General features: G+C 32.1%; 1 pseudogene; it reads left to right on the top strand.

Moving 5' to 3' along the window:
• Positions 1-1,135: 1,135 nt before the first annotated feature.
• On the top strand, positions 1,136-22,761 carry LOC149547266 (putative galactinol--sucrose galactosyltransferase 2; annotated as a pseudogene).
• Positions 22,762-23,129: the final 368 nt, after the last annotated feature.

Genomic DNA, 23,129 nt, shown 5'->3' with positions numbered 1-23,129 from the left:
ACATAATTCCATCATTTTCATTTCCCAATAGTCATCATTTTTTGATAGAACTATGGGATCTGTGGATATGTTAAGCTTGTGCTTGCGGCCATGGTTGACTGTGAAAACCCTTTCTTATCTTGAGATCTTTTGAAACAAAAAGCTTCACCCAATATCTTTCAAACCTTTAGCTTTGATATCATTGATGGTAAGAGACAAATGAGATATAGACGATGAAATGAAACTAACCAAAAACATAAAAATATAGATAAAAGCATATTATACTCGAACCACACACACACACACACACATTAAAAAAATACTAATCTAAGGCATTACAAAATTCTTTTCTTTTCTTTTTTTCATTTAAACTCTTCAATCTCAGTGTATCTAGAAGAAGATGAGGTAGGCATTAAAAATAATATTTCAAATCCACCATAGAAGTAACTGCTAGAGAAGATTATAAGGTTTCATGGGTACTTGCACCCACACTTCTTGTACTTGTACCCACATACCCAAGTACTAGGTATATGTATCCCACTTAATGGAGAGCATCATAGCTAAGGACTTTGATTATGAATTTTTATTTTTTTTTAAAGTTTTTTGTTTGAGTATCAACTTGTTGTTTATAAAGTTTAATTCAATACCTAATTAGTTTGAAACTTTGATACAATACTGATTAACAATAAACTCAATCACTAATCAAGCCAGAAGTTTATCATTTGCAATATGTCATTGTTATATGATTTATGACCTTCTTGTTCATGTTTAAAGTCTTCCTTCTCTATCATGCATGTAAACATTTATTATATATTATTATTACAAACATATAGCAAATCTGAAACTGAAAACAATACATTACATTTGCAAACTTTATCCCTGTTCTTGTTGTGCATATAAACATTTATCATAAATTTTTATTACAAACTTATAAAAAATCTGAAACTAAAAACAATACAGTACATTTGTACACTTATCACTGTTTTTTTTTTTGAAAAACCATTTCAGATTTTTTATAAATATAAAAATATAATTAAAAATAAAATTTGACATATCCAAGTACCCCATCCCCTATTATGAAAAATAGCTGTACCTTTACCCTAAATACCCCAAATACCCCATCCCGGTGCAACCTTGGATAAAACAAATCTTTTCAATGTTTGACTACCTTTTTGGCACTCCCAGGTTTGCAACGAGCCTAGCTGGTATCAAGGAAAATAAAAAGTTCTGGAAACATGCTCCAGAATGTTCTGAAGAATTGGCTGATGGTTTGCATGATATTGTTAAGCCTCTCAAAGAAACCTACGACCTTAAGTAAATGATGATAATCTGAATTCCTTTATATTCAAAGCGTCTGGTATAGAAAAGCACTTTCTATAAATTACTGAAAACTTGCAACATATTTTTTTCCATTTTTGCAGGTATGTGTATGTATGCCATTCCTTAGCAGGTTACTGGGATGGTCTTCTGCCATATGCTCCAAATTTATAGAAATACGAAACAACCTTAAACTATCTAGTACAATCACCAGCAAATTTAAGTAACCCGGATGATGTAGCCATGAACAGTATGGAAAAATATGGAATTGGAGTGATTAACCCAGACAAGATTGGGGAATTTCACAACGACTTGCATAGATATCTTCCTTTAGCAGGAATAGATGGTGTCAACGTAGATGTGAAAAATCTATTTAAAACTCTTGGTGCTGGACTTGGTGGCCGAGTATCTCTAAGTCAAAAGTTCTAACATGCACTGGAAGACTCTACAGCCAGGAACTTCTCTGAGAATGCCTACATATCTTGTATGAGCCACAACACTGATTCAATTTACAGGTATACCTTTCTTCAGTTACATCATAGACAACTACTGCACTCTTCTATTTATGGCATTTGATTTTGTTGTTTAAGAGTCTTGGGAACTTACATGGAAATAAATTCTTAAAAAGCCTTGGTTCATGTGCCTCTTGGCTTTATTTCTTTCCTACATCTACTTGTGATGAAGGAAGCATTGCTATTACCCCAATAAAACGTTTTAGTGAAGAGAAACAACCTAAAATTTTCAGAGGAATCGCTTCCTACCCGCCTTACAAACTCAGAAAATTCTAAAATATCAATGTAGCAGAAAGTTTCTCGATGCCCTCCTACATTTTGTGTTTGTAGATGCTGAAACCGCTGCTTCAAAGACATGGTAATTGTTTTCTTGTTTATATTTCTTTGATTTGTTGATCCAGGAATTTTTCGAGAGTGTGAACTCAAATTCAGAATCAAAACATGCTCTTATCCTTTGAACTTTAATTGTTGGAGGGCAGATTAAAGCCCTAAAATGATTTGTAATAGCATAGGTAAACCATTGATTTTGGGGTTAGACTTCCAGTTAGGGGAAATGTATGGGATTTGTTTGGTCTCGCATTATTTTTGCTCAGATGTTTTTATGCTAAGGCCTACCTAGTGGCTATAAATTTTTCAGAGTTGCTTCTTTAAAAAGAGGTTATATTAATTGATGACTATTTTTGAAGAATAATTAATATTAGTAGATTGGATTTCTCATCTTCCCGCCTAAAGCTACGCTCAATTCTAACTAATTTGTAGAAACTTCTCCAATACTTGCCACACTCTTCCGCAAAAGATTCTAGACCTGCACTAATAAAAAACACAATGTTTCATAAAAAAATTAACACATCACAGACAATAGTTAAAATATAATCATAATTTTGTACTTTTTTTCCGCAAAATATTCTAGACCTGCACTAATAAAGAACATAATATTTCATCAAAAATTTAAGGCAACACAGACAATAGTTTAAATATAATCATAATTTTGTACTGTTTTTCAATTAGGATAGTTCCACTGAGTTTTATTCTACTCATTTCTTCCCACCATATTTTTGTTTGTATGAAATTCTCCATAAAGTATAGCCAAGTTTAAATCCTCTATGTTGAAAAGAAAAATATATAATAGCAAACTATTATACACACTGCCTTTCTTTAAATGAGCAAGTCTCAGCTAGCAATTTCCATTTAGACAGCAGTACAAAATAATCTATGACAGAGGAAGATTTCATGTCAAGGTATCATAGTCATGAAACTCAATCCGTGGAAATAATTCACTTGTAGGGATTTTCTGCACAATTTACCATCATTTCATTATATTTCTTCTCGCTGCATTTTTTTCTTCTGACAATTCAACTTCAGAAGATATATAAAATTATAAATATTTAAAAGATTAACATCGTTTACCGTAGCTAATTAGAAAACTTTGACCTCTGAGTTCCAATCCAACTTTGAGGAAGTGTTTGTAAAAAATAAATCACAATCCTAAAATTTTGCTTGGAACAAGAAGGTGCCGAGTGATAGTCTTGCTTGGCACCAAAGAATGCTGAGTGATAGGCAGTGGGTGCCAAGTGAACTTGGCACAAGAAGAAGCTGACTAAGCTCGAAATGCAAGGGAAACTCGGTGTATTGTATGTCGAGTGAGCTCGGTCACCATTGCAAGGTGGAGCTTGGTAGAATGGTTGCTAGGAAAACTTGGTCAACAAAGGGTAGTGAATGAACTTAGTAAGAACAATAGAGAGATAACTTGGTTGAGACCAAACTGAGTGGGTTGTAGACTAGACTTAAAACTTAAAATTTTCCACCATTAAAATGCAGAGAGCCTAAGGATGAAGCTATCAACTATGAACTTCTCAAATGCAAAAATACTATGCAATAATGAATAGAAGAAGGGAACAACATAGGTATAGTTTCTTGTTTTCTTGCTTTCTGTTCAAATATGATAAAACTATTACAAAATATGGGAGTATTAAGTTTCAACAAAAAAATTCTAAAATCCTCAAATTGGTAAAACTTTAAACTTTAAAATTCAAACTTATAGCTCTAATGGCTACATACAAGAATGCCTGGAGTAATCACTACTTCATAGGCCAGATCAATAAAACTTATAGAATAACTGCAAAGGGATCCAACATGTACAACTGCAAACACAAAACTGAAACTTCCTACTGTCTTCTAAACTCTAACTTGATCTGGTGATCAACTTCCTTCATTGCTCTTCTCTGCTCTGCAACTCTTAAAACTGATCTCTTCTATAACCTATCAAAAAGAAATGAATCTGATACATTCCTTTTGTCTCCCTTCAAAAGTTTTTCCCCTTCTTTTCAAATTTGAAGACACCTACCACAATCAATGTTTGACTATTGCAGGTCATCAGGATGGTAGATTAGTATTTGGTTCTAGGGGTAAACCTACTGCATTCAATATTTGAACACTTCCCCTTTGTCCCAAGCCAAACCAAACAAGGATCACTCCTTATCCAAATCAACTAGACTAAGACACTCTCTTAGGTGTACAAAAGTCCCAATGCCTAAAGGCTTAGTAGATATGTCTATTAGCTATTTCTTAGACTTGCAAAATTTCATTTTGATATCCCCATTCTCCTCGAACTCTCTGATGAAGTGATATCTAATCTTTATATGATTTCTTCTCCCATGGAAGATTGAATTCTTAAAAAATTCAATTGAGGAGATGTTATCAAAGTAAATTGTGGTTCCATCCTCTTGCCTTTCATTCAAATCTATCAAAATCCTCCTTAACCAAATAGCTTGATATGTTACTACATTTGCTGCTATGTATTTAGCCTCTGCTATATATTGAGCAAAAATAGGTTGCTTCTTGGATGCCCATGAAATTGCACTCAATTCAATATGGAACATGTATCCGAAAGTTCTCTTCTTATCATCTAAACTTCTAGCCCAATAACTATCTGTATAACCCACCAACTTGAAATCATTTACTGCAGTATACAAAATCTCAAATCCCTTGCTACCATTCCCATACCTTAAGATCCTCTTTCTTGCTTGCCAATGGAAATCCTTTGGCATTTCAATAAATTTAGAAATCAAACTTACTACATGAATTATGTTTGGCTGATTTGTAGTCAAATACATCAAACTTCTAACCATACTCTTATATAGTGTTGGATTCAAACTTTTGTTACAATCTTCCTTGCTCAACTTTAGACCTATTGCTATTGGTGTTGGGGTTGTCTTACTATTCTGTATTTTGAATCTCTCCAAGATCTCCCTTGCATATTTTTCTTGAGAGATGAAAATACCATTATGCATTTGTTTTACTTCTATGCCTAGAAAGTACTTCAAGAGACCCATGTCTGTTATTTGAAATTTATTTTTCATGGCCTCTTTGAACTCTCCAATTAGGAAATTATCATTTCTCATCAAGATTAAGTCATCTACATATAAAAAAACAATCAACACATTACCACTTTTTTCCTTGATGTAAAATGTGGGGTCACCATCACTTTTGCTAAAGCCATTGCTCATCAAATATGAGTCTATCCTACTATACCATGCCCTTGGAGCTTTCTTGAGCCCATATAGAGCTCTTTTCATTCTATACACCTTGTGTTCTTCACCTGCAACTTCATAACTAGGTGGCTACTCCACATAAACTTCTACTTTCAATACATCATTCAAGAAGGCAAATTTCACATCCATTTGATATACCTTCCACTTGTCCTAGGTTGCAATTGCTATAAAAGCATGCACATTTTCCATTCTTGCAACAGGGGTATATGTTTCATCATAATCTCTGCCATACTATTTCTTATACCCCATTGACCACTAAATGTGCCTTATGCCTATTTATGTTTCCTTCAGTATTGCAATTGGTCTTGTATACCCACTTCACTCTAATTACTTGCTTCTTAGGAGGCAAAGTAGTTAACTCTCATGTTTCATTTCTTTCAATAGCATCTATCTCCTCATCCATGGAATTACACCATTTCTCTTCATTCACAACTTCCTAAAAATAAATTGGATCACTATGAGAAAATAATGCAAAATTTACACTCTTATCATAATCTTCATCCTACCTTTTTTCTTAGTATATCCTCCTTAGACTTTTGGTCTGTCTTGACAATAGGGAGGTGAGAGTGGTATATGAATTCTCAATATTGTTGCTGCTACTATTTTGAATACAAGCTTAGGGTTATCTTGATGTGCTTGGAGCTATTGCTTGGCATATCAAAGATTACTTGCCTTTTTACCATTGTCTGCAATCTATGTATGTTGCTCCATCTTCTTGATGATCACCAATGTCATCTTCTTCCTCTTTAATGGTTGGCACTTTACTTGAACTGCTTGATGATTCATCTACCGAGCCATCCCATGACAGACTTTTAAGAATCTCCACATCTCTTGAAATGATGATCTTCTTGTTAATTAGATCATACAATCTATAAGCTTTTGATTTTGAGCTATACCCTATGAAGATGCACTGCACATCTTTGTCATCAAACTTTTTCCTTTGTTCTTGAGGCACATGTGCATATGCTACATATCCAAACACTCTCAAGTGTTCAACTATCCATCTATTCCTTGACCAAACCTCAAGAGGAATATTGTCTGATCAAATATACTATTGTGGCTATAGCTTCTCCCTAAAATTCAATTGAGATTCATTTTATTTTCATCATGCTTCTTTCCATTTCAACAATGGTCTTATTTTTCCTTTCAGCCACTCCATTTTGTTGTGGAGTATAGTTGTTGTCAACTCTTTCTTGATGGCATTCTAATTGCAAAAATTTATAAACATATTGGAGGTATACTCCCCTCCTCTATTTGATATAAGGATCTTTACATAGTTTCCACATTCTTTTTCAGCTAGGGCTTTGAATTCAACAAATTTATCAAATACTTTAGATATGTTGTTCAAAAAATAGACCCATGTCTTATGACTAAAATCATCTATGGATGTCATAAAATAAGTACTTCCCCCAATAGAAGTAGTTTTCACAGGGCCTACCAAATCAAAGTGCACAAATTTTAATGGTACTCTAGCTCTTCTAGAATTTCCAAAATTAAAGGGAAGCCTATGTTGCTTACCTAATATGCAAGCATCACACTTGTCATATAAATCTACAATTCTTGAGAAACCATCTACCATCTTTTTCTTGGACAACAAATTTAATCCAACAAAATCAAGATGTCCATAACTAAGATGTCAAATCTTGGAGGGTTTTTCACTTATGCACCTAAGAGATGATTTCTGATGTACTTCTATACATGCATGCTTGGGAGGTGCAACACTAACCTAACAAGAGAAACATATCTCTATCTTCAATGGGAACATCTTGTTCTTTGTCATTTGAACTACATAAGTAATCTATTATTCTCATCCTTCTCACGAATGACACACTTGTCAGTTTTCATTAGTACCTTGTATCCATTTTGAATGAGTTGTCCAACACTCATCAAGTTATGCTTCATATTGGGGGCAAAATACACATTTTGTATCTCCTTATTCTCAGCTTTCTTGGTGTAGACCATGATAGATTCTTTTCCCACTATGAGAATGGTTCCATTATTCCCATCCTACTTTTAGACTTAAAAGTCTTATCAATGAAAGAAAATAAACTTTCATTACCACTCATGTGGTTGCTACAACCACTGTTTAGGTACCATACCTTAGGGCTTCCTTCTTTACCAATGTTGCACATGGTAAAGGTTGTGGGATTGTTTACCTTTCCCATGTTCACATTAGCCACATTATCATTCTACTTTGATCGATCACCTTGCTTCGTCTAGCATTCACTTGAATAATGCCCATAAACTAGTAGAATTATGGAAAATAAATGACTATGTGACTAAAAGTTTTGATCACATGATTAAAAGTGATCAAACTCTAGAAATTTTTTTGCAATTTATAAGTATAGGCAACTAAATAGGTGACTAATTTGGTTACTAGTAAAATCACAAGGTTAGACAAAGATAAGTGACTAAATAAATGATCAATTGAATGACTAAATAGTTTTTCACCTATAATTAGTCACCAAAATAAATGACTTAATGAATGATCAATGAATTTTTTTTATCATATTAATACATTCTAATGAAGGCTACTTATTTTTTTTAATTTACATGTATAAATAACTATTATTTATATGTTCTTTTTTATTTTAGACTTGATCATTATGAATTGAGCTTAAACCCCTATATGAGAATCCTACCTAAGTAGGTCATTTGGCCACCTAGGTTGCTTGGAGCATAAGAAGTTCCTATTGCGCTCAATAATGAACTCAAAAAAAAACCAACTTACAATAAACTCAAATAGATATTTATTGATGACATGAACTCAGATAGACACCAACTGATCAAGAATTTTCGTAAGGAAATTTGTAACCTCCAAGATCACATGGTAATCTTATATTATTAGTATATATTTGAAAATTTTACAAGATCATAAATATGGGAGTTGTTGATTAATTTATAATTGAATTTTTTTTTATGATCATGGAAGGTGAGCATCATTACAGAGAAATTTTTGAAATATTAGTTTAATTTATTATTTAATATTGAGGTAGTGAAATAATGTAGGTAGATTTGGGTTCTATTTAGAAAAAATGTATGCACTAATATGTTTTTCTCAAACTACATTTACAATGATGTTTACTGGAGTGTTCTCTTTGTAATGATCAACATATTACTCTTGGAACCACTATTGGGAGTGGGATTTTTCTATATTAGATATGCTTATTTTGGGAAATAGGCTAAAACTTACTAAGCTAAAACTTTTATGAATAAACTATGAATTGAAATATGAAAATACATAATGTTCTTTTAATCTAAAATGGAAACAAATATTAAATTTATGTATCAAACATATAGATAGTAATATCTATTAATAATTTCTACAACTTAAACATTTAACATAACATTTCTTTCTTTCTCTCTTTATTGATTTGCAAGTGCTCCTTTTCCTAAGAGATGTAAGAAAATAAAACAAAAAATGGACCACTTTATTTATTTATTTGTAAGGTTATTCTTCAATTATTATATTATAAAAGTCAAAAAATATTTGTATATGGATTTCTGAATCATATTCATGCTATTTAGTTTTAGGATTGATGTATAAAGATAGAGTTGTTTATTTGAATGGACAAATTAGAATATTATTTTAAAATTTGGTTTAGTATAAAGAAATAAGTAAATAATCTTTGAAAACTAAATGTGAAGAATGTCTAAAGTTTGTTTGAAGATTGATATATACATAAGTATTCTTTTTAAAATTTAAATAGTATGAAAAGTATTGTAGATTGAATTTCATGTTTGATTTAGTTTATAGGATGAGCATGTATTAAAAGTATACATGATTATTGATTGATAAGATTTAACAAATAAAATAAAAATGATTAGTGAAAGAGAATGAGAAAAGATTATTATAATAATTCATGTGAAAATTTACCCTTATCTTATATCAAGATCTATGTATTTCATTATATTATTAAATATATAGTACAAGTACTAGTTTAAATTACCTTTCCTACTAAGTGTGCTCATTTTTTTTATCAACTCTAACAACATTTTTGGGTTGCCTTACCTAAAACGTATGCTCATTTTTGTCATGTACTCTAAGAACATGAAGGTAAATTTAGAAGGCTTTTTACAAAATTGATCCTACAATATTTCCTTTTATAATGGCATTTGTTATTTCCTTTAATAATGGCATTCATTTGTAGTGCTTGTCTCAATTTCATAACATTATGCACTAAGGGATGGTTGAACCTAGAGGTACTTATAACATTGTACATGCATGCACATTTTAAAAATAATAATCTTATAGGTTGCATGTGCAACTACATCTACTTCCCTCAGCTCCTCCTCTTTGCACTCTACATTCCCATCTTAGCCTGTCTACATGCTTAATGGAATATGGCAAGTGAGGCCATGCTTTATATCTCTCTAGTCAATACCTAATTGTTGTTTTAGAGAAGTGATACAATAGTTTCATCTATTGTTGGCAGGAAATGTAAAATTCTGCTATAGGGAAATTGGTTCAAGGAGATTTGATGTGAACCAAAAACTCATAGATGGTAATGAAGATTCTCATGCCCTCATCTCCTCACCCAAGAGTAGCATTTCTTCTTTTTGGATGGGTGTGTATTTCTTGGTTCATGTCAATAGTATGAAAAGAAACATGGTTTATGCCAAATGCAAGGGTTTGGTGGAAACTCATAAGGTTTTCACTGGCACAAGTTTACCAAAGAAATGAGTTTTCTATGAAGGTCTTGCTCTATTTTAACAAATACAATGAATGGATGTTCAACCAAATAATTTAACCTTTTCCAACATACTTCTAGCCTATGCCAAAATAGGGGTTTTGAAATAGGATCTCAACATCTATCAGAGTGTAAATGAAAGTGTTTTTTTATCAGATGTTGTAGTTTGATATATATGCAAAATGTGGAAGGATTAACATGACACACTAGCTATTTGACCAAATGTGATTTGGTGGGATCCCATGATTATAGGATATACACTAATTGGGTTTGTTGAAAATGTGTTGGAGATTTTTAGGCAATGCAACTGGCTAGTGAAAAGCTAGACTCCATATCCTTTTCTAGCATCCTCCCAGTGTGCGCCAAAGTTGGACCTTTAGAATAGGGCATGGATATTCATCAAAGCATAATTGATCTCCAACTAGATCATTTAACCTTTTCCAGTGTACTCCTAGCCTGTGCCAAAATAGGAGTTGTAGAATAGGGTCTCAACATCCATCAAAGTGTAAATGCAAGTGCTTTTTATCAGATGTTGTAGTTGCAAGTTTTGTGGTAGATATACATGCAAAATGTGGAGAGATGAACATGGTGCACTAGCGGTTTGAGAAATTTTTTTGACAAAATGTGGTTTGTTGGGATATACACTAATGGGATTTGTTGAAAATGCCTTGGATTTTTTTAGGAAATGCAACTTGCTGGTGAAAAGCCAAACTCCATAGCCTTTTCTAGAATCCTCCAACCATGCGCCAAAGTGGGAGCTTTAGAATAGGTCATGGATATTCATCAAAGCATAATTGAAATCCAATTATAGTTTGATGTTGTGGTGAGAGGTACCTTGGTAGACATGTATGCAAAATATCGTTGGATAGAATAGACATGGGAACTATTTGACAAAATGTCTCTTTGAGATGTAGTCTAATGGAATTCTATGATTGCAAAATATGCATAGAATAAGGTTCTTGAAAAGACTTTGGAGGCTTTCAAGCAAGTGCGATTGGTAGGTGTAAATCCAATTTCCACAAACTTTGCTAGCATACTTCTAATCTGCTCCAAAATGGGAGCTTTAGAATAGGGAACATACATCCATCAAAGCATAATCAAAACAACTCTTTTGTTTGATATCCTAGTTGTAAATACCCTAAAAGACATGTATTCAAAATGGAAGAACATAAACAAGGCATCTCATCTATTTCAAAAATATTTCAATAGAATGTGGTCATATGGACTGTGATGATTGTAGGATATTCAAAAAATGGGCTTGTTGAAAAAGCCTTTTAGTATTCTAAGAAGCTACAGTTCCAGATTTCTGAACTTGTTCCAGTATTCTATCAGCTTGTGCCAAATGGGAACTTTATAATAGGGTATGTACATCTGTCAAATGATATTTGAAGCGGATTGTTGTTGGATGTTGTAGTTATGAGTGCTTAGGTCACTCATGGATTCTTCCACTCTGCTGTGCAACACATGGATCCTTCCACTCTACTAGATTTTCTAATCTAATCTAGATTTAGATTTGTTTTATCCTTTTTTGTAGAAGTATCTCATGTGATTGTATGGAGCAATTTTGTGCATCTGTTGAGGCCACTATTGTCGGTTCATTTGAAAATCATTCTATATGCAATAGGTAGAATGATTAAAAATGGAAAAGCATTCTAAATAAACTCTTCAGTTGTGGAGTAGTGTATGTTTTGAGGAAAGAAGTTATTATACAAAACTTTGAATGAAGGGAGAATGCAAGAAATAAAAATTCACTTGAAGGTTTTATTTTACTATTATCTAATGATTTATTTGAGTGAAGGAATTCAGATCAATTTCAAACAAACACGAATCTGTTTGGTGTGGAAAGCACATTTGATGAGGAGATTTACACTAAATTTTTTGAAAAGGAACCATAGAAGTAAGATTCAAAAAGTAGAGCTTAATTAGTTGTATGATAAATTGAGGATCAAGCTACTCAAAATTTCCATATAGAAGAAGTAAGATTTTATGACATGTTCTTCAATTATTTTTTAATTTTCACCTATTTTCTATATTTTAATATATATGTTGATATTATTTATTTGTAGTATTAACATAATTTCTTGCATATATAATTGGGTTCATGATTTAATTACTAATTTTTTCGTTTGTGTAAAATGAAAGAGGTCTTCACACTTTGCAAATGAATTAGAGAAAGATGAGGAAATCAAGTTTTCATCTGTACTGCAATCAGAGGATTTTGAGGAAGCTAATAAAGATAGTCACATTGATAGTCATAATAAAGAAACATTTGGGAGTGCTTCTTCTAGCCACGAGGATTTTTCATCTCTGAAAAGTGACAACAGTAGAATCCCTCCCATAGAAGGTGAACTTGAGAAGAAATTGGGGACTTATTTTGAACCTTCCTCAACCGATTCTTCAGGGGTCTTTTTATGCCCAGATCTCTTGGTGCTCCATATGAATGTTTATGAATTACAATGAACATCCTATTTAGTTGTTAATAAATTATATTTTCTTACATTTTTATCTTTACTTTTTTGTAGTGTGGAAAAATATGGAAGATAAAAATGTTGACCTCTTCAAAGCATACTATACAAGATTACTTGTGAAGCAACAAATCATGAAGTTCAATGAGGTGGTACACCAACATGGTGAACTTATGCAAAAGATGTAGGCAACAAATGCACCTCCTATTTCAAATAGATTACACTCATCACCAAGTATGTTACTTTTCTACCTTAAGTTTGGCTTGAATCTTTCATACTTTCTTATATTTGATAGAGAGTGATAATGATTAAGAATTCATGTGGTGTGCATAAGTGAACTATGGTCTCCCTACTTGAACATTAATGCAATCTTTCTTCACCTAGGATGGGTAATGATATTCTTTCTCATGATAAAACCACACATTTTCTCTTTAGAGATCTCAATTTAAGACCATTATTTTCTAAAAAAATTAATTTTATGCCTAGATAGGCTTTCTCCTAGCTTTGGGTTCAAACTAGAGAAGATATTACTCATCATGCATAATGAATTCACAATCATGACCAATCCTATTATAACAACAATACATGATGAATATAGCCATGAAAAAACTCAATACCAAAATATTTTTAACAAGTTTAATCATAAAATCAAACTTGTCTCATATATTACAAAAACATGCTACACCCTTTTATCAAGTTTGCTTCAATTTGCATACTCTATCCACTGAGTTAGTTCTACATGAATTTTACAAAAAAATTTGTTAAAAGTATTTGGGGTGATTTGAATAGTCCATAGTTTGCAAACTTGGACTTAGTGAGTGCTCAACTAGCCAAAAATAATTGAATGCATCAAGTTTTTAATCTACTAAGCTCTTAGAGTGCATAATAAACTCCACCATGAACAGTCAAAATCTATCAACCAATGACATTGCCTCCCAAAGTCTGTTGTTTGTAAAATCTAAAACAATGTTAAATTTGATAGTCTTCAACCCTACACTCAACTGCTCTTGTTTCTTCTAGAAGTTATTGACCTTCTCTCTCTGCAAAAAGGAATTTTCAGTTGTTATTTCATGCAATCTCTTATCACGGTCCAATGCTTATTGAGTATGACCATATGGGATATTGTAATCTATCCTTTAATTTATCTCTTTACTATTCTCTAACTAATCATTCTCAACAATATATTGGCTATTCTCCTTAACCAATTTCCCAACATGTGTAATTGATATAGTAATCAGCAACCTCTAGAGGATTAAAGTCCTCTAGAATTTAAGCCAATAACTATCCATACATCTTTCTAGGGTCCTCATTTTTCAGTGGTCTCATACTAGAAATAAAAACTATGTATATAGTTTCACCCTACTATGCATTCCAACACATTTAGAAGTGTGACAACAAATTCGAGCCCTATCATAGTTCTACTAACTAGAAAAAAATTTAAAAGATGATAACATATATGCTGGAGATGAGGTATCGAATTCTTCCCAGGCCAAAATATCAATTTCTCTTCATGAATGAAATCAGAGGTTGTTACATATGTAATTTCCCTTGTTAGAAAAGACCCAAATTAGTAGAATGGAAAGAATGTATCTGGTATGAATAGATATACACAGTAGCCGCAATAAGAAGAAATCTAATGCCAGTGATCTGTCAAAGACGGATGGAAATAATAAAATCATTAGGTGTAGTTATGAATGTAGAGATAGGTTACCTCTTCCCACCACTCTCCTTGTGCGAAATATTGAGCACAAAACTAGTCCATAAGATCTTTTAATTCCACTTGAATAATTTGGGACTACAAAAAATGTTTATCTACCAAGAAATTATTGTGTATGAGAGCCATGAGGGTTTGAATTTTTTCAATTGTCAAATCTTGATAATGCTACGATAGTGGTAAATGGAATACTTATATTCATTTAAATTACTAGTATTAATGATTTGTATTTTATATTTACAATCATTTTTTACAGTGTTTTTTCGTGTTTTGAGTGTTGTGTATTATATAATTTAGGTCCTTGCTATATCAAAGCTTCTTCTTATAAATTAACCATGGAAAACAACTTATTCTCTTATTACACTAGTATTAATGATCTCTATTTTATTTTACATGCATTTTTGATGTATTGTTTAATCACTTCTTATGTTTTGAGTCATCTCACTCTACATTTGCTCAATAATTAGTGTTACTATTTTCTCCTTCTACCAAACAAAATGTGTTCAAGTTTTTCTTAATTCTTTAATTAACTCTAAGAAACTTTCCAATTGTCAGAGAAAAAAAAAAGCAAAGGAGAAGATTGTTGTTTTATGCATCAAAATTCTTTATCCTATAAGTGAAATAGACTAGGCAATTTGAAACACCATAAACCTTATACTTGTACTAAATTTTAAGATTGTAGTCACCAGGAGACCCCAGTATACTTGAATCTATAGTTCTATATATTTATACCATGTTACTAGGTCTAGCATTGGGAGCATGGATGTAGGTTTGGGTCTATTCCTAGTTCATATTTGGGTTTGCAATGGGAAAACTCATTGATCATAAAAGGTTTACAATTCAAACTAGAATTTGGTAAATTTGGTATGACTTGCTATAACTTTCGTCAGGATTAGCCACACTAGTGTTATGAGAATGGTGATGGCAAAAGCGAACCATAAATCTTGCTTATTTGCAAGAACTAAAATGCACAGTTGAAGGATTTGTGAGCAGGAGAATATGCTACAGATAGCATGATAGAAACCCAAAGCAAAGCGAGATTAGTCTAGTCAGAAAAAGAATGGAATCCTTTAAAGACATGATCAAGTGCTCAACCAAAGGGAATGCCTTAACTTATCCCTAGAAATGTTGGTATGGATAGAAGCATTTGAGGTAGGAATGAATAAAGAATGGATAGATTGATATATATACTATATATGTTCTGGTAAGCACAGCCAAAGAAAGTAGTGTGTAATGTCCTTTCCCTAATTAGTCTCATATTTTCCTAGAAATCATAGTACACAAGGCTATTGATTAAGTTTTTTCATAACTATGAAATATTATCTTAGTTAGATATCCTAAAATTAGAAATATTATATATGAGGGATATAAATCAATTCAATTGATTGTTGGAGTTAACTTGAGGGTGACCCAATGGTATAAGTGATAAGGTAGGGTGACTTGATGATGTGCCCCAAAAATCTCCTACCCTAGGCTCGAGAGTGGATTTATAACCCCTTTTGGCCTAATGTGGTCCATGCCATACATATGAGGTGGCTTACCTAGTATGGGGTCATATCACAGTTCTCTTTCATCTCGCTACTTCTAATGGTCTAATGATTCAATACCCAATTAACCATGGTAAGGTTGGCAAGGAGCTTTCATAGTAGGGTGCCCTGAAAGCCTATACTTCCTAAGCCCAAAGACATTCCTCTTTATCCCCCTTTGGTCCAATGGGGGCTCCCCAGTCACAGCCACGAGGTGGTGTGCTGAGAAGGTAGCCTCATCACCATTCTTCCAACTATGATTACTTCACATGTTGTTGATTATAACACCAATAAAACTAAAATATACATCTCATCTTATACACACTTTTTATACTAAGTTTTTATACAAATATGCCTATTATTGTTAAGTCAAATAATTATAAAATGTATGTTAGATCATTGATATATAGATGCATGTAGGTCTGTTGGAATGTCTACATAAAAAGAATCTCTAATTGAAATATATATCTCTGAAATATATAGTCCAAACAAGAATATTCCTAAAAATATTTGTTATTAAATATATTTGTCAAGTGATATTGTTTCCATGAAATCGAATGCTTGGATTATTCTCTCTCTTTCATTATATATTTCTCCTTGCCCATGATTGAATGAATGAATGTAGGTTTGATAGGGCAACACATAAATGATTGATGTGTAAACTAGTATAGATATCTTAAATAAATCTATCTAAAGAAATGTCGATCGATATCCACTACAAAAATAATGGTGGGAGAGAGAATTGTTAATGTTTAACTTTTAATTTTTTAAATGGGCATAAATATTACATAATTTGAATTGGAACTATTTTGATTGATTTCTCCACTAGTATTTAGGTAGAATTATGATATTTTAGTTTGTTGTTTTATAGGCATTTTTTTATTAATTGAATTGTTGCTCTTGTTTATTTGATTTTTTTTTTCTTTTATATTTTAGAGGGCACTGGCTCAATGGCAGAGCACCTACTTTACAAGTAGGAGATGGTGGTTCAATTCCATCATGCCCTAATATGATTAAATTAATGATTAAATAAACTACCAAATAAACTACAATATAAACTATCAAATCAACTACGAAATCAACTACCAAATCAATTACCAAATACACTACCAAATAAATTATCAAATATACTACCAAATTAACATGAAATCAACTACCACATATACCACCAAATCAAATACCAAATATACTACTAAATCAATTACTATTTAATAACAATAAACTACCAAATAAACTACCAAACAAATTACTAAATAGATCACCAAATAAATTACCAAATAAACCACCAAATAAACTATTATTTAATAACAATCAACAACCAAATCAATGATAAAATCAAAGACCAAATTAATGATTAAAATAGTTTAGTCATAAATTTGGTTGTTATATTAATGATCGGAAATAAACATGATAACAATTGGTCATATATCTACAAATTTTAGTAGTTTATTTAATCATATATTGTTTGTTTTGTACTAGTGATACTTATCATAGTAGTAGCATTCAACATTGCTCTTACTAGAGTTGTAATTTTTCTTACCTCCTCTAGAGTTGTTTTGAGAGGTGGTTACTCCCTCTTGGTTGTTTACTCATCTTGAGATTTCTACACCAGCATTCCTTTGACCGTTCCTTCCATGACCTTTAATTCTTGAGCCCCTACTAGAGCCATTTCTACCTCTCCCCCTACCTCTTGAATTCTCCCAAGTCTTGAAAGACTGCTCTTCGGAAGCAGTTGTTGATCTATTTATCTAGTGCTCATGAGCTTGAAGAGTTCCCATCAACTCATCCATGATGAATGTTGTAAGGTCTTTTGCCTCCTCTATGGTCATCACAAGGTTATCATATTTATGAGGAAAACTCCTCAGTATCTTCTCTATAGTCCTCTGTCATCATAATCCTCTCCATTTGATTTGAGCTAGTTTCTCAAAGTAAAGATTTGTGAGCTGAACTCTGCAATAGGTTCATTGTCCCTCATTTGAAGGTTCTCAAACTCTCTTATGATCATTTGTAGCTTCACCACTCTGACATTATGAATTCCCTTGAATTTCATCTCAATGATGTCCCATGCTTCCTTTGCATAATTTTCTATTGCAATCTTAAGAAAAATAGTTTCTGTCATTATTGCCCCAATCAAATTCAATGCCTTAGCATCCTTTACCCTTGACTCTTTCAAATGAGTCTTTTGATTGTTGTTTAGGGCAAAATATTGAGTTGGGACTGTCACATCATTGAATCCATTAATTAAAGATTCCCACAAATCATTTGCAACAATTATAGTTTTCATCTTCTTTGGCCATGTATTATAATTTTGTACATTAAAGGTTGATACCATATCTTTCTTATATCTCCTACCATGTCAAATATCTTAGGGAAAAAAATTCCCTAATTCACTATGGATGTGCGGCCTCAAAGCTCTAATACCATGTAAAAAATAAATCACAACCCTAAATTTTTTCTCAACATCAAAGGATGCTGAGTGACAGGCAGTGGTTATCTAGTGAACTCAACACAAGAAGAAGCCAAGTGAGCGTAGCACACAAGGCAAACTCAACATAGTGTATGCCAAGTAAGCTCGATCATCATTGCAAGATGGAGCTTGGTAGAATGGTGATCAAAAAAGGGTATCAAATGATCTTGATACAAACAATAGAGAGATAACTTGGTTAAGACCAAACTGAGTCAGTTGTAGACTAGACATAAAACCTATATTTTTCCACCAATAAAATGTAGAGAGCCAAAGGATGAAGCTATCAACTATGAACTTCTCAAATGCAAAAATACTATGCAATAATGAATAGAAAAAGGGAACAACACATGTATGCTTTCTTGCTTTCTACTCAAATATCATAAAATTATTACAAAATATGGGAGCATTTGTCTTCAACCAAAAATCCCAAAAATCCTCAAACTAGTAAACTTTAAACTTTAAACTTATAGCTCTAATGGCTGCATACAAGAATGCTTAGAGAAATCACTACTTCATAGGTCTAATCAATAAAACTTATAGAATAACAAAAATGGGATCCAACACATGCAACTACAATCATGAAACTAGAACTTTCTTTTGTCTTCTAAACCCTGACTTGATTTGTGGATCAACTTCCTTAACTGCTCCTCTTTGCTCTTCAACTCTTCCAACTAATCCCTTCTATAACCCATCTAAACAAAATTTATTTTATATGTTCCCTTTTAATCCCTTCAAAATCTTTTCCCCCTCTTCAAATTTGAACTCACCTACCACAATCAATTTCTGACTATTGCAAGCCACCAGGGTCGTAGGTCGATCTTTGGCTCCAGGGGTAAACCTACCACAGTCAATATTTCAACAATGTTTAAGTAGCTCCAAGAATATTTTTATTGTAAGAGCATCATAATATTTTATGCCAATGAATCCAGCATCACAAATTCTACATATTACTTATGTGGCCTTTAACAACCTACTTTTGGGATTGGTTATGCTGCTTGATTGAGATATCTTTCATGCAACTGAGAATTTTATATAGAAATACCCTGTGGTTTAACAAAAAGAACTCTAAGAATTTAATGACCTGATTATTCTTCCATCTATATTGTAGAGTAAACATATTACAACAAAATATCATGTTGTAGTAGGGCTTGTTGGAGGCTATGGAATATATGTCAAGTATAAAGTTATACTAACTAACTACACATTGTTTTAGAGTAAGAGCTTGTGAGATTCAGGCTTTTAATCCTCCTTAACTATGAACTTAGAATTTAGAGTTCATTAGGGCTATTGATATCTATGTGTGCACATGAATTTGTACTTCCTTCTAATTATAGTATCGGTTCTCAATGATTGAGAATAAGTTATTGTTACCAAAAAGCATCTTGAATCTTATAGTGATAGACCTCATGATGATGACTTCAAGGTCTAGAAAAAGATCGTCCTCCCTGATGAATTAGTTCTCTGAGTGAGATTTTTGAGAAAGACCACCTGAGATTGTGTCTTTGTTAATACCACTGGGGATAGAAAAAGGTGATTTTGATATGATTTACACTATATAACCTTTGACTTTGTCTCTAGTTTATGTATTGTTCTAGTTTTTTCTATGATCATCTCTCACTTGTTTGAATATGTTTATGAGCTAGGTTTACATCTTGCTTAAGATATGGAACATAAATTCATGCATAGGAGTTGTAGGGGTGTTCAATTGTCAAGGAGTTGGATGGTCAAATAAGAAAAAATGCATTGAGGCCTATGAAAATCCTCCTAAATTTGTTATAGGGTGTGTCCATCCATTAGATGTGGAATCTTTAGAAAATATTTTAGAAGAAGAATGGAATGTGGATTGTTCAATGTATATCCATAGAATAGTTCTATCATTACAAAACATTTTATATTATTTTACTATGATATTTAACTACCTACTCAAATGTCTTTGAAAAATAGAATTATGGATTAGTTCAAATTCAAGGTTTATATTGCACTACATACACTTGAAGTCTTGCCAATCTGAAAGTAGTTTTTTGGGTGCAATTTCTTGAATGGTTTTGTGGGGCTTTAAGGCATCCTAATGTTTCCTTTTGTAGATTTATAATGGAATATCATATGTTTAGGACAAGAGGTCCTCTAGAAAACAAAAATATATGTAAGAAATTAAAAAGCATATAATAACTCTTATAAATAAACGTATAATTCTACAATAGTACTAAAATAAAAATATTAACTGTTAGACAACTAACTTAATGTTAGTAGTGGCATAGTGTGATAGTTAAGTTGTGGTGTTTTTGGATGTGTAAATTGGGATGAGGTCCATATTTACTTCATATCTTCATATATCATTAGAACCAAAATTTTAGAAAAGAAAAGGCACTCTTGGAAACATGTAATATAAAAAAGTATAAACCTCAGTTATTATACACTATACACTATGGGCAAAAACCAACATCCAAAAGATAGAGCTCACTTTTCATTTTCTATTAGTTAGAGAAAAAAATGGGTGGCTAATTTTTGTTTTCTCTCTTCTTATATAAAGCCTCACAAAACACTCAAAAAAAGATATTTGACAGTCTTGCTTAAGACTCTAGAATATGAATTTCATAGAATTAGTTCCATAATGGTCAAACTAACTAACTTTCTAGATTTTAGTTCATTTCTACAATGCTTTTAATTCTATAGGATATGGAGATATAATGAATAGAAACAATGTTGTTTTTTATTAAATTTCAAAGTAGAATTAATGGATTTTTTCATTGACATTTTGGATCACATTCATGATTAATCTATTAGAATTAAAATAGGAAATGTAAACTCTAAGTGGGCGGGTGGGGGGGGGGGGGGTGTTGTGAATCAGTGCTTTAAATTTTATCCCATAAAATATTCACCACACATCCATCTCATATATTCAATAAGTAAACTAAAATACCATGTAAAGCATATACATCTAAAGTATGTAAACAAGTGAAAATTCATGCATACATGACACAAGATATGATTACCTAGAAACCCTCCAATGAGAAGGTAAAGCTGGGGTGGAGATGAAACCCACAAATCTTCACGATTGCAATAATAAAGTATATCCAATGAAGATTATAATGTTTGATCATGAAACATGATCTAACCTATGAAAGGTCTAACCTATTAAAATCTTACAAAGACTGTTAGGTCTTACCCTATTAAAGGATTTCAAAACCCTATTAGAAGTATTCTTGGTTAAAGGACTTCAAGTCATATTTAAGTAAGCACCTTGCTAGAGAATTTCAATACAACCTGTTAGGACTACTCTTTTAAGAGATTTAACAGATTCACCTATTAAAATGTCTTAGTAAAGATCCTCCCATTAGCACTCTATTGCTTGATGATAGATCACCTCTTTACTACTTTGTACTTGATCCTTCTTGATCAGATGTCTCTCTACTATTCACTATTTCCTTCCTCTATTTTTCTTTAACTAATTCTACAATTCAATTCAGATCATAATACTTTGGTCACCATGAATGTCTTGGTTTATGAATGAAAAACTCTCCTTGATCATTCATTCATTTCTTTTCCATATCCTTTAAAAGATTTAGGGTTTGTCTTCCTTAAGAAGACCTAGGTCACTTAGGGTTAGGTATGAATCAAAGGCTATGATTCATCCATATTGCTGCTTAAACCTTCCCTTTAACTAATCTAATGCATGTTATACATAGGGATTCCCACTAAAGATTTATCATTATCACTAAAATATCATAATTCAATCATTAAGTAGGCCCAACAAAGGTTTACATAGTAGTTTGTGCTAGTACAAAAAACTATGATAGAACTATGTTACTCAACATCTAAAGTCCCTAGTGCTCAGAACTAACTATGAATTTGATGATGTCACTCAATGTTTGAATGACTTGGCATGCACTGCTTTCTCAACCCCTAAATTACTTGGCACATACTATACACACAACACATGAGTAACTCAACATTCGAGTGACGCAACACTCCCTATTTACTTTGCATGCTCTAATCTATATGTTGTGTTTGATATATGTTACTTATTTGGAATGAAGTATGTAAATGGCTTAAGTGTATAGACACTCACTTTTCAAAACCATTTGAGATTAACATGATCATACTCTAGGATCCAAAATGTGGTTTACAATGGTGTATGTAAACCACTGTTCAAAAAATTTCTTCATAGACTCCAAAAATCCACTTTAATGAACTATGAAAATATGAATGTTATATTGTATTTATTTGTGTAAATGTTTATAGGATTATAAGAGAAATGTTTGTTTTACAATTTTGGGACTCATTGATATGTATAATGCTAGAGGTGTTGTTGAGAGTATGAAGTATATTGATGAAGGCAATAAGTCTTCAATTAAGAAGAAAGTGAGAGGCTATGAAAGATTTGGAGCATATACAAGAAAGAACACAAAAATATTACTTGTGAATATGAAGCAAGTAGAACATTCCTATTAAAGTATGAATTGTTTACTAACTCTCATTATTCCACCTTATGTTGTCTCAAACAAAATTACAAGTCAATAAATTGAAGTTCAATTGTAAATTGCAATAGTGATTAATTATGTTTGAGTAGGATATTTATGGCCTTAGATTTGTTCATGTGGGAAAATACTAACACCCACCATTTAATAATTTGTATGTGATAACTTGGTTGATTATTCAAAGATTGAAAATAATTACATGTCTCATTATGTTGTCTCAAATAAAATCATAAGTCAAGAAATTGAAGTTCATTTATGAATTGCAACAATGATTAATTCTATTTGAGTAGGAGATTGGAAACCTTATATTTGTCCATGTGGGGTAATGCATCCACTACCATTTAATAATTTATATGTGATAACTTGATCTATTCTTCAAACAATTGGAAATGGAGAGATGTCTCATGGGTTTTGTATTGTATGTTTAAT

Source organism: Cupressus sempervirens, chromosome 7 (genome assembly GCF_028749045.1).
Source record: "Cupressus sempervirens isolate cs-2001-9-10 chromosome 7, ASM2874904v1, whole genome shotgun sequence".
Taxonomy (NCBI): Eukaryota; Viridiplantae; Streptophyta; class Pinopsida; order Cupressales; family Cupressaceae; genus Cupressus; species Cupressus sempervirens.
This window is presented reverse-complemented; position numbering and strand designations above follow the sequence as displayed.